The sequence below is a fragment of the Diadema setosum genome, unplaced genomic scaffold, assembly GCF_964275005.1.
Source record: "Diadema setosum unplaced genomic scaffold, eeDiaSeto1 scaffold_37, whole genome shotgun sequence".
NCBI lineage: Eukaryota > Metazoa > Echinodermata > Echinoidea > Diadematoida > Diadematidae > Diadema > Diadema setosum.
Window position 1 is genome coordinate 282,015 of NW_027307663.1, and position 14,137 is coordinate 296,151.

Consider the following 14,137-nt stretch of genomic DNA (forward strand, 5'->3'; position numbering starts at 1 on the left):
CAGTTGTCCTATGGGGTAATGGAGGGTAATTGCCCTGTGGGGGTTAGTTGTTCGGCGGGTAATTGCCCTAGGGGGAATTGTCCTAAGGGATAATTATCCAGGTGGCAGTTATCCGGAGGGTAGTTTTCCAGGGGGTAGTGTTCCTAGACCCCAAATGTCGAAAAACAACTTGTCACCTTGATTTCTTGTCCTAAACAAATTCTAACCACTCGTTGACTTGTCTTTTTGTCCGCAACAAGTCGACTTTTTTTTTTTGTTCCACTAACTAACCAATTTGTCTTCTTTTCCAAAACAAGTCGACTTGTCGTGTTTTGACAACTCGGCATTTTGTCTTCTCGTCCAAAACAAGTCGACTTGTCGAGTTTCAACAACTCGTTATCATGTCTTCTTGTCCAAAACGAGTCGAATTGCCGAGTTTCAACAACTTGTCATTTGACGTCTTGTCCCAAGCAAGTCGACATTCCTAGTTTCAACAACTCGCTATCATGTCTTCTTTTCCCAAACAAGTCGACTTCCCGAGTTTCAACAACTCATTTTCATGTCTGTTTGTCCAAAACTAGTCGACTTGCTGAGTTTCAACAACTCGTTATCATGTCTTTGTGTCCCAAACAAGTCGACTTGCCGAGTTTCAATAACTTGTCATCTTGACTTCTTGTCCCAAGCAAGTCGACTTGCCGAGTTTCAACAACTCGTTATCATATCTTCTTGGCCCAAACAAGTCGACTTGCCGAGTTTCAACAACTTGTCATCTTGACTTCTTGTCCCAAACGAGTCGACTTGCCGAGTTTAAATAACTTGTCATCTTGACTTCTTGTCCCAAGCAAGTCGACTTGCCGAGTTTCAACAACTCGTTATCATAGCTTCTTGGCCCAAACAAGTCGACTTGCCGAGTTTCAACAACTTGTCATCTTGACTTCTTGTCCCAAGCAAGTCGACTTTCCGAGTTTCAACAACTTGTCATCTTGATTTCTTGCCCAAAGCAAGTCGACTTTCCGTGTTTGAACAACTCGTTATCATGCCTTCTTGTTCCAAACGAGTCGACTTGCCGAGTTTCAACAACTTGTCATCTTGACTTCTTGTCCAAAGCAAGTCGACTTTCCGAGTTTCAACAACTCGTTATCATGCCTTCTTGTCCAAAACGAGTCGACTTGCCGAGTTTCAATAACTTGTCACCTTGACTTCTTCTCCCAAGCAAGTCGAGTTGCCGAGTTTCAACAACTTGTCATCTGGACTTCTTGTCCACAGCAAGTCGACTTTCCGAGTTTCAACAACTCGTTATCATTTCTTTTCGTCCCAAAAGAGTCGACTTGCCGAGTTTCAACAACTCTTTATCATGTCTTTTTGTCTCAAACAAGTCAACTTACCGAGTTCCAACAACTTGTCATCTTGTTTTCTTATTCCAAGCAAGTCGACTTGCCGAGTTCCAACAACCCGTCATCTTATATTTTTGTCCAAAGCAACTCGACTTGCCGAGTTTCGACAACTCATCATCTCGTCTTCTCGTCCAATACAAATCGACTCAACAACTCGGCTTCTTGTCTTCTTGACCTAAACAAGTCGACTTGCCAAGTTGCAATAACTCGGCTTCTCGGTATCTAACCTGTCTTCTCGTCTTCTTATCTCGTCATCTGGTTGGCACTTTTAAGCTTCCGTAGTACATGTACAGTACTCTGTAGAGTGAATTTAATTACTTGGCATCGGTTTCAGGTGGTATACTCCCAAGTTTGATCAAGGTCCATTTTTTAGCTCCTTTTAAAAGATAGACTGGAGGCACAAACCCTTGTTGGTCATAAAGAAGTCTGCGCCAAGACTACTTCATGCACAACTAGCACTGTGTCCCATAGGCTAAAATGCAAATGGTGCATGTAGTAGTCTTTAAACAGACTCCTTTACGACCAAGGCCTGCAAACTAGGGCCCTTTAGGAGCATCTGGCGGGCCCTTTGCAGCAGAGATTTTTTTTTTTTCTGGCAGGCGCCATTCGGTACTCAGTGGGGTGACCTCTTGAGTTTCCATGCACTTGGTTTGATGTGGTACCTAGAATGTTTAATCTAAGGCCATTTTGGGGTCACTTTTATAGAGGGACCTGGAGTCCACATGCAGCAGATTTATGAAGCGACGAGGCACATGTTCAATTTATCTGCACATGATAGTTTTCCCTCCGTAAGCCCAACTACTCAGATATTAGTACCTCGTTCGTCTGAAAACCTCTGGGCTGCCGGTTTACCAGCATATGATGAAATCTTGAATTAAGATTTCCTGTTTTCGTTAACAATTTCCTTGACACCTAACCCGGCAATTGAAAATATTACCTAAACATGTCTTTAGGACAAACCCACTAGTTCCATTCGATTTACCTTGCGGGGTTCCACTACTGCCATCGCCCCTTGTACACGGTTTACATATTACTCACTATCTCGGTGTACAAATTACCTGCAATTATTTTCAAAGCTTGTAACTATTTATCTGGTCTTAATTTTGTTTCAAAACTTCCTGGTATTAATGCCAGCAGAAATAAATTATGCCTACAGAAGTACCAAGTGTGTCGACATGTGTCGACATGTCAATCGTCCACTGGCTTCTGTGACCTACATCAAGATCCAACTGCTTCAAATCTGACAATAAAGGTGCATCTGAACTTACTGCATTTTATTCCGAGAACGGTTTCACGTCCGGTCCTGCACGCTTTATCAACTCGTCTGATTTGATGGCGGGAATAAGGCTAACGACGTTAATATATTATTCGGAGTCAGTTGTTCTCCCGATGACAGAGCTGTACACCAGGGAGAGGTTGTGTTGCAGTCCCCCACCCTTATTAAGGGAGGGGTTTTCGGAGTTCACGTAGACCGCTTCCTAAAGATCCCCCTTCTTGAACCACCGAGTAGTATGCACATCTCTGTTATTGAAGTTGTGTTTGAAAGTCTTCAGATGGGATAAAACGGCCTATTATTGTTGCCCAATGTACCTGGTATTCGATGTGGATATAAGCGTTTATGTAGCGGCTGCTTGGTTTCACCAAAGTAGTTCTCTTTGCAACCCTCTCCTTGACACTGTGTGACGCAAAGACAACATTATACTTCTCTTTTCCTTTGGTACCTTGTCTTTTGGATGGACCAGTTTCTGTTTGAGTGTGTGAGCCTCTCCCGAGTGTACAGCTCTGTCTTCAGGAAAAATGACCTCGACGACTGACTCCAAAAAATAAGGACGTTATTGGCATCTACACCTCATTCCCGCCATAATCAGACGAGCTGATGAAGCATCCACGCTCGGACGTGAAACCTTTCTCGGAATTAAAAACAGTAAGTCCATATGAAATGATTGATTTCAACTTCACATTTATTGAACGTATCAGCAGCATTTACACTTAGGGCCTACAGTATCAAGTGTCAACAAGACAGAGCCTCAGCCATTGGAGGGGGGGGGGGGGTGTTTCTAGGGACTGTATACGTATTCCTTATTCAAGATCAATACATTAACCAGGGTCGGAGGAGCGTTTTTAGTTCTTGTTATTACTTTTCAGCCAATATTCGGCTTAAAATCGCACCTCAAAAATATAAAAACCTTTTTAGTTCGTTTTTGTTTTTCTTATGTTTTGTATTTTCTTTTGCTTGACAGAAGATATTGAAGGCAATTTGAATGATTGAATGTTTATTCAATATAATGAAACAAATGGTAATTCAATTTATTTATATGTATATAATATGTAGTAGACATTTCCTTACACAGTGCAAAAAAAAAATGTGATCCAACTTTGGAGAGTGATCATTTCTTAATTATCAGCTATGGAGAGCACAACGTTAATTGTGAGGAAAGAAGAACTCTTCCTCTTTCCATTGGTACCTAATTATCTTGACAAATATCATGCATGGCTGAGTACATGAACTTTTAAGATAATACTGGCAAATTGCCTTTTTTTCCTAGTTTGAGTGTCACACGAAGGAACAATGCATGCCTATAATGGTAATGGTTATGGTTTATTTAAAAATTCATTTGCAGCAATGGAGATGGCTGAATTTGTACAATATCATTTCATTTTAAAGTAACATACATAGTCATACAATCATTCTAAATATCAAAATATCAAAATTAATCAAATACACTTGTACGCACATATTAAAAATCTGTAAGAAAAATTTAACATAATCTTCATGTCACCATCATATTTCAATACACAAACTTATAGACTACAATATATCAAATATACACAAATCATTATTCTCCTCCAAAAACTTTCAAATTTTGTTTATACATATACTGAAAAAAAAAATAAGACGGCAGTGATGACATCCTGCACTTGCGTATAGAGGCGGATAGAGATAGAGAGAAACACAGAAGGGGTAGGAAGGATAGAAAGAGAGATAGAAAGAGACAGAAGAGAATACTTGGAATGAGATGTACAGAGAGATATGAAATAAGGAATTTATTTCTTTTTCATCTTACATTTCTATTCAAATCATTATTTCAGTCCGTATAATCTTTTGACATTACTATCTTTTTAACAATAGTATATCATTAATGATCAAAATTGTACAAAAACCGAAATACCTTATAGATATAAGGGGGGGGGGGGCTACCCACGCATATGCAATAAACATACAAACAAAACAACATTCATTTATATTTCACATTTCAATTATTCTCATAACAAAATTATTTTCCGATAATGATCTGATTACATAAGCTCAATCAATATCATACAGAATCTCAATTCAACTCATTATCATTGTTATAAAAAATAATATGTGTGTTACAAAAATTGCACCATCAGAAAAAAAATATATATATATAATATTGACAATGTAAATCGTATAATAAATATAAAATGTCGATTTTATGAATGCAGATGTAAAATACGCACAAAATATGTCGATCAGAAGAAAAGAAATATAAAAAAAAACAGGAAATATTGCAATATCATAACATTCAGGAACAGTTATTGCACAACAGGAGTATTACAGAAGTGTGGCTTGCTTAATTCTAATTACATATTATGACCACTGATGGACGGGGAGGGCGCCCCATGAAACCGTATCAAACAGACATGTGGCTTGGGAAACTCTTTCGATCTAAAGATATGAATACTGCAAATGAATCTTAAATGATAACCAGTAAACTCTGAACAGAATGGTGACTTCAACACGTTGTACTGTTTCGCATAAAAGAAGTTTGAAGAGAGGGAGAGTGAGAGAGAGACAGGAAGAAAGAAGCGAGAACGAGAGAGAGAGAGAGAGAGAGGAGAGAGCGAGATAGGAGAGAGCGAGATAGGTATAAAAGCTCATTCATACAATGCCTTATAGATAATGCAACCGAATAATGATAGAATGCAAATTGTATAACATACAACCAATCTGCAACTTAATTTTTACAATACCATACGAATAATATCATATTATCAACCTGATTAAAATGAATTCAACAAATAAATGACATACCATACTGAACTACTGCGGAATCGCTGTAGTTTTGCAGCTAAATTGTTCTCTGACATTTGATTTGCGTAATGTTTAATGTTCTTACATAATGGGGGTATGAGATAGAAAACTTATCAGTTGAAACTATTTTCTCAAATATTTTCTCAAATCTCAAATGATAACCAATAGACTCTGAACATCGAACTGGGAACCGTATTTGGATGGCGATTACAAAGCTTTGCACTATTTTACATAAGGGTAGTTTGAAGAGGGGAGAGAGAAGGAGAGAGATAAGGAAGCAAGAAGCGAGAACGAGAGGGAGAGAGAGGGGAGAGTGAGATAGGTAAGAAGGTCTATAGAGATAATGTTTCATATATAGTGCAACCGAGCAACAACATGTAAATTATGTAACATACAACCAATCTGTTACCATACACATTACACAATTATCAACCAGATTAAAATGAATTCAACAAATCAATGAAATACGGTACTGAACTGTTGCGGAATCGCTTAGTTTTGCATCTTAATTGTTCTCTGACATTTGATTTGCGTAGATTTCTGATGTTCTTACATGGAGGTATGAGGTAGGAAACCTTATCATTTGAAACCATTTTCTCAGCAAAAGTCAGGCATAATATTGTTTCCTTCTGTCAGCCAAGGATGACAAGTTCAAGAGAGTCAGAGCTGTGTCATATGATTGATTTTCGTTCCTAATATTATTTTCAGACTTCTTTTCTGCACCCGTTCTAAACAGTACACTTGTTCTTTAGTTAAGCCACCATTCCACACCGGGCAGGCATATTCCACAAGGGGTCTGATGAAACCAATGTAAATTGTGCAAAGATCCTCAATTGCCAATCTGTAACCTTTCACAATCCTAATGAGATATATCCGTCCGTTGGCTCGCTTAATCATAAAATCGACATGATCATTCCACTTTAGATCATGACGAATGTGGACTCCCAGCAATTTCACAGACGTGGATTGTATTAGGGGTTCTTGATCAATTTCCAATGGCCATGGGTTGGGGGGATTTTTCATGAAACAGACTTACATACTCTCACATTTGGCAGGGTTAATAGACATTCCATTAGACGTCGACCATTCGGCTCAACGCTGAAGAGTCGTTTCCAATAAAAGGGGCTGCTCTCCAGCGAATCTTGAGTCAACAATGGAGAGGTCATCGACATACTTCCAATATGCTATATCACTATCACGTAGCGCATCACTGATGACGATTAAGAACACAATTGGTCCCAGTTTGGTCCCCTGAGGTACTCCAGCCTTTAGAGTCGCCCACTCGGATGTGGCACCACGGTAGCGCACGCATTGGCTCCTGTCAGTAAGAAAATGAGCTATCCATCGAATCAGTGTAGGTTTCACTCCAAGAGAGATCATCTTTTCGATGGCAATATTATGGTTAATTCGATCGAAAGCCTTGTGGAAATCGGTCATAACAAGTGTAGATACAGCTTTGCTGGTCTCTGCGTGCTGATAAAGGTGATGCAATAAGTCAACTAGGTAATGCGTAGTGGATAGTCCTTTTACATTACCAAACTGTTTGTTGTCAAGCTGCGATCCAATGGACTTCATCAGCCACTTCGAGACGAAACCCTCAAATACCTTGGCAAAAGTATCTGTCAGAGAGACTGGACGGAGTTTATCAATGCTCGCAGGAGTGGTTCTAGGGACAGGGACAACCACCGCTCTCTTCCACATCGTCGGGACGGCACCTTCAGCAAGTGAAGAACAGTAGATATGGGCCAATGGGATACTAAGTTCAAGTGCAAATTTTCTAATGATTCGGCAAGGTATCATGTCGGGACCAACAGCTTTCCCAACCTTCACCTTCCTAAGTTGCTGATAGACGTCCCATGGTTCAACACGGGGAGGAGGAGAAGGATCAGGTAAGTATGCAGGTAAGTTTTTAGTATCCAAAGAAGGTACATCTTCACCAACCGAGGTGAAGAAGGCATTGATCATGTTCGCTATGACGGCGGTGTCATCTCTATAGGATCAATTCCAGGAACAGTTATGTGTGAGTTGACATTTCTCATGTTGGTCATAATCTTTATTTGTTTATACCATTCAGCAGGATTGGCCTTTTATGTTTTTTCACTCTGTCGTTGTAATAACTGTGCTTGGCGTTACGTATCTCTTTTTGAACACGATTAGCAAGTTTCCTGGCAAGTTTCTTGTCACCACATATTGAAAGCAGCTTGTCTTTCCTTGATCATAGATTTGAAGGCAGGGGTAACCCATTGCTTGTCACGACAGTGTATTCTGGTCAATTTTGTTGGCAGAAATCGGTCAATCTGGGAGTTTAGAGTAACATAAAAATATTTCGTCTGCTCGTCTGACGAGATGCTGTCCATCACAGAACTCCAATCATAGCTTGTGATCCAAGACCCGAATCGCCTCAAGTCTGAATCTCTAAGTGGTCTTGTTATTCGTTTTTAGAAATTAGGGAAGTTTGTCACTATCTTGTCTAAGATCCTATTATCTCTCGTTGGCGTCTTGACGACTTGCGTGAAGTTTGCGTTAGCAAGCAAGGTAGTTAAATCAAGTTTATTGAAGGCTCCCATAATCGCTATGCCAGCATCTGGGTGATGGCTTAAAACTGGTCCATGGTGTCTTGTAAATGATCAATGAGTTTGTCTGTAAGTACGCCGTCTGGCGGATGGTATACTACTGCTACAATCAGTTGCGAAATTGCTCGCGGAAGCCGTTGAGGTCGCATTTTCACCCAAAGAACCTCCAGTTCTGTGGGTACTTCAATTTTCATTTGTTTTGGGTTACATGTTTCCAGCACATAAAGCGCAACACCACCAAATTGTCTATGCTGTCGCGACTTTGTGAACAGGGTGTAATTAGCTATTTCTGCGACATGCGTTGGCATATTGGATTTGAACCATGTTTCTGTTACTGCTGCTATAGCGGTTTCGTTTTCCCTCAGAACTATCTACATTTCATCTAATTTGTTATCGAGAGACCTCGCGTTGCAAAGGAGAAAGGATGGGAGATTCGAATGTCTTTTTTGCTGAGATGTTACAGAGTTATGGCACTGGATGGATGAGATCTGTTAATAAAAGTGGCCAAATTAACAGGACAGCCTGCATGACTTCAGGCCTGCGTTAAGAGTCTCTTCGAACCTTTTATGGTCCAAAACATTAAACATAGCAAACTTGGTCACTCCCACAAAGGTTAACCCATTACCCATTTTCTCCTCATATTCCTAATATGATTTGTCGCTACGAGGTATGTGTTGGATATGAACAGAGAAAATGGACTGAGTGTGTGGGTTGGCATTGTCGGAGTGACAAAGTTATCGGACATGTGACCATGTTGCAGGGGTAATATGGACCATCATTTGGCATAAAATGTTGGAAGAAACCGTGAACACAAACCTAAACACAACGCGCATTGCCTAATAATTTGTACACTTTCATTGACATCTATCATCCATTCAGTGAGACATTCAGTGTTCCTTCATAGGACACTCAAACTTGGAAAAAGTGCGATTTGTCATCGTTGTCTTTAGATTTCATGTGCTCAGTCATGCGTGACATTTGTCAAGATATTAGGTACCAATGGGAAGAGAAGAGTCCCTCGTACCTCACAAGTAACATTGAACTCGCCATAGCTGATAATAATGAAATACAGCCCTCCAGAGTTGGATAAGCTTTTTTTTTTTTTTTTTTGATACGCACTGCATTTATTGGATTTCTCAGTTTTCTTGATTTTGATATCAAAACAATGATCCCCAGGGTCTTCGATCCGTTTTAATGAAGGGGGGGGGGGGGCAAATCTTGGAAAATAATCGTGTGCGAGGGAACGGAGGGACTGAGGGGGAGGTATGATAAGTGGCATTTTGCAATTTTAGACCTGTAATTCGGATAGTCGGTGCATACATTTTGGTGAAATGTTGGAATTTTGCTTCTGTCAAAAAGGAAGCAACCATTCATATTCAGGGAAATGTGCTGGGAGGTGTGAGAGGGGGTAGACCTCTTCCCACTTGAGAAAGATTTTGCATTTTCAGACCTGAAATTCGAAAATTTGAAATTGTGCAGAGTTTTGATGCAATGACAATCTTTTTTTCTATCAAAAAATCATGAAAAATGTAAACTAGTATCAAGGGAAACGTGAGGAATGTTTGAGGGTGATTTTTGCATTTTTAGACCTGAAATTCAGAGGTCTGGTACACCCTTTGGTGAAACGTTCGATTTTCAAAGCAAGTGAAATGGATATTCAGGAAAATGAGCAGGGGAGAGTGTGACATATCCCCTCCCCACGAGGGAGATTTGTGCATTTTCAGACTTGAAATTGAGAGACATGGTTCATCCGTTAAGGTAAATCTTCGAATCTATGAATTTAGGCTGGGAGCGGGTGTTTGAAGGGAATAGGCCCCATCCCGCAAAAGGGAGATTTTGCAATTTCAAACTTCAAAGTCGGGGAAATGGTGCACACTTTTGATGAGATATTATCTTTTTGTTTCTATTATCATCATTTTTATTTTTATTATCATTATTACTACTACTATTGTTACTATCATTATTACTACTATTGTTATTATTATTATTACTACTATTGTTATTATTGTTGTTATCTATCCGGCATTTCCAAGACAAAACAAGTGATAACATATAAACAAATAAAAGCCAGATACTAGAACGTAAATGTAAGGCTTTCCCTAGTGAGCTTTCCTATTAAAGTTGACGGCTTGGAAAAAAAGCAGTCAATATCACTATGACCCTTGGGTCTCTCCAACCAACTTAAGGAAGCATATCAAGGAGTAGTTGAACAAACAGACGAGTAAGAAAAAAAAATATGAATCAGTATTCTGGGAAATAGCGGTGAGTGTGTGTGTGTGTGTGGGGGGGGGGTGAGGATATACCCCTCCCACACTCCTCCAATACGAGGATGATTTTTCATTTTTTGTCCTGAAATTGAGATATCTCATAACACTTTTGCTGAGACTAACCGTATAGTTCGATAATTCCAATAAAAAGACAAACACACAAGTAGATGTTCAAGAAGATGTGCGGAAGGGTATTTGATATCGTTATGCACACAAGGGAGTTTTTTATTTATTATTTCAGACTGCTGGTGTATACATTTCGTGAAGTATTAGTGTTTGTTTCGATGAAAAAAAAAAAAAACCCAGTAAGAATAAAATATGCATTTGGGGAAATGTGCAGGGACAATGTGGAAGGGGATACCAACCCCCAAATGCAGGAGATTTCTGCATTTCCCTGCTGGAAATTCAGAGCTCTGGTGCATCTCTTTGCTTACTCATTTGATTTTTGTTTTCTATCAAACGAGTTCAATCAAATCTTTTATTCCCCTTTTAAGAAAACCTACTCGTATATCTGATGCTACTCCTTCTCTCGTCGATTATATGTTTATCAATAATTTATCTCTTGATGTTACACCTGGTATTGTTGTCTCAGATCTCTCAGATCACTTCCCGTATATGCACTTGTTTCCCAGTTCTTCACCACAAGAACACCAATTCACAACTCTCGTTTTCGGATATGTCTAATTAAGACAGAATTTATTGAATAATTACATTTCGTGAGTCCATTGAAATTCCCCTCTATTTTGTTTATGTGTCTTTTGCTGCTGTGTTGGTGATTGTCATTCAAATCAGAACTGTACGATCCCTTTAAGCTTCTCTGTTTGCGCTCTTAAATTCCTCCACAACACACACACACGCACACACACACACACACACACACACACACACACACACATATATATATATATATATATATATATATATACATAATATTGTGTCACAGGTTTTACTTAAGTGCGGGTTTAGTTTATAAATGGGAGATTTACTCCATACAATTAATTAAGTTAACGAGCAGAAATTAATATGAATGTGACCGACTCTACTAGGTTTAGAGTCAATCAACGAAACCTTCAAATACTAGTAGACGTTGTTACAATATAAGCAACAATACATTACAATGCAATAAGATGCAGTCAACACAATATACAAGTGCTTAACAAGAAGTAACAACATATCAATAAACAGCGTTTCAATAACAGGTCATGGTGTATCCTACATTAACAATTTTGTCAACAAGTAAATCAAGGGGTTGATTAATTATAATCAATGAAAGGTTGATTATGTAGATTATTGGTGGGTCTTTTCTAGGGAGCGTTCTTTCCCTCAGGCGGAGAGTGTGCCTTCAGCTTGTCGTTGCAGTAAATGGGGTCCACTACCAGCTGGAAGGGGGGGGGGGTGATGTTAAGGGGCAGGATCGTCTGTATAGGGGTATAACAGTCGGCTGTATGAGAGCAGCCACAGGACCAATTTTGTTCGTCTTATCTGGCCGGTGTCAAAATAAGTTCTCCCATTATTTACTAACAAGTCAACAGCTTAACCTAATTAAAAGTGTTCAACACAGTGAAGGTTAATTGCCAAAATTTGCTTATCATTAATGCTTATAATATTCCATAATTTCAACACTGAAATGCAATAATTTTAATGATCCTACTTGTACCAATGTACAACATATCTGAGTGAAATGAAAAAAGAATGAATACGATTGTATTACAATTATATCTATATAAACGGCTTATCAAGGATAGAATTATATGATCATCGAAAACTAATCACACAAACATTCATGCCATGTGGAGAAATGGATTGAATACATAAGATCGCTGCTTGTCTCTAAGATATTTTGTGCTACATTTCATATGAATTCATCTTTCTTTTTCGACATTAAATTGATTATGAGTGTACTCCTAATCTCTTACCGTGCAGTTGGAACTAATTCCATTATCCATCAATTACAGGTCCAGTTTACCTTTGGGAGCAGTGATTTACAAAATGTTCAAGATATTGCATTTGATGCATATGTGTAGGTCTGTTGTATCATAACACATCCTACCATATGAAATATTTGCCATAAAACCTAAAATATAAGGAGATATCAGGGTTTTTCTCAATAAACCGTAACTGTACACGGTTTAGTCTGGAAACATTTTTATTATAACAATTGTTCACATTTTGTGTATTTAACAACACTTAACATCGATTATACGGATTCAAATTTCGACAGTGGCTGTTTCTATCCCTAACTCCCATTTTAGAACTATTTTAAAGCACTAATGCTTTCATCTGCAAATGGTAAATTATGCCTTTAATCCTAATCTTGGACTAAACTCAGTTTTATATAAAAATGAGCTTGATTACAATGAAATATGAAATGTATTTAATAAGTAGTTATGAATAATCGAAGTTGTGTCCCTTCACGATTAAACCTCTATCAAATGGATGAGAAGCTAATTGTTCTGACTTATGAAAGCGTCAATCTGTTATACAAATTGTAAGACAGTGATATGATTTATATTATACTAAATCGCTGTCTATGATAACAAACTCATAAAGGTTGGGCCTTAATACTTTACAGAAATAAACAGTAATACAATACAGTATTTAATTCAGTCTATAATTTCCTTTAACAACTTCCACTAACATTGAATCGTGACATTCATTTCGAAGGCGACAACACTATGTTTTTGTATTCCAGTCTTCCTCCAATGAGCTCAGCGATTTACCAAATGAACACAACGACATGTATACAATAAATGGTGACTGTGCAATAAGGAATGTTCAGGATACAGGCTTGCAGATCCACCCATATTGGCGCTAGCACATAGTCTTAAGTTGTCATGTGTACAGGGATAATATTACCCAAGATTCAATTCGAGTAAACCCTCCTAGCTTTCTGCTTTGTTAAAAGAGACAAATAGCAATATTCACTCATGCCAAATAGCAAACTCACAATTATAAACCAGACAATAATCATATGTGCAGCTAAGCCATTCCGAACGTTCATTGCATAGTCATAATGTGCATCAATCATCATCTTCAATTATCCAATTAAAGTATTCGTAATACTCCAGAATACGTACGAGTACAAACTTTGAACAACTTTAAACTAACACAAAACATCTAAGTCATATACTCTTCAATTTGAGTGACACAGAGGAGTACGAAGGATCGAGGAGATGAGAAGGAGAAGAAGAAGAAGAAGAAGAAGAAGGAAGAGGAATTAGACAGTATGCGAGAGAGATACTAGCGGAGAATAAGAAGAGAAGAGCACAGAAACATAATATGAAATATTCTTAAACGCATACAACATAATTATGAAAATAATTATGTGAACGTTATAACAATCATATAATGAGGAATCATGTTAGATTATCTGTATTGGGTATGACAGTAGGCTGTACGAGAGCAGCCACAGGACCAATTTTGTGCGTCTTGTCTGGCCGGTATCTTAATAAGCTCTCACTGAGAGAGTAAAAGTTTCTCCCCAATACAGGCTCACTACCGAATTCGACATGATCTTGACTGACCATAAAACAAAAGACCCTCTATTCCTTCTGACCTCGCACATTCCTGAGGATTGAGTGTAGGGGTACTCTCACTCCCATAATGATAAGACGCTGGTTATGAGCTTTTGGGTATAGTTGAAACACTTGAGTTTCTCTCCCATACATTATTCCATTGCTATAGCATAGGACAACAGGGAAAATCATTACTCATATAGAACATAGTGAATCTGTGTGATTCCATATTAAAGTCAACATCACGTGCGTATGTATCTCATCTTTCATCACATTTATTTGCAGTGATTCTGAATTAGTAAACTGGCCAGAAAACAGGGGTTAACATATATCTATATGTATATTAATACAT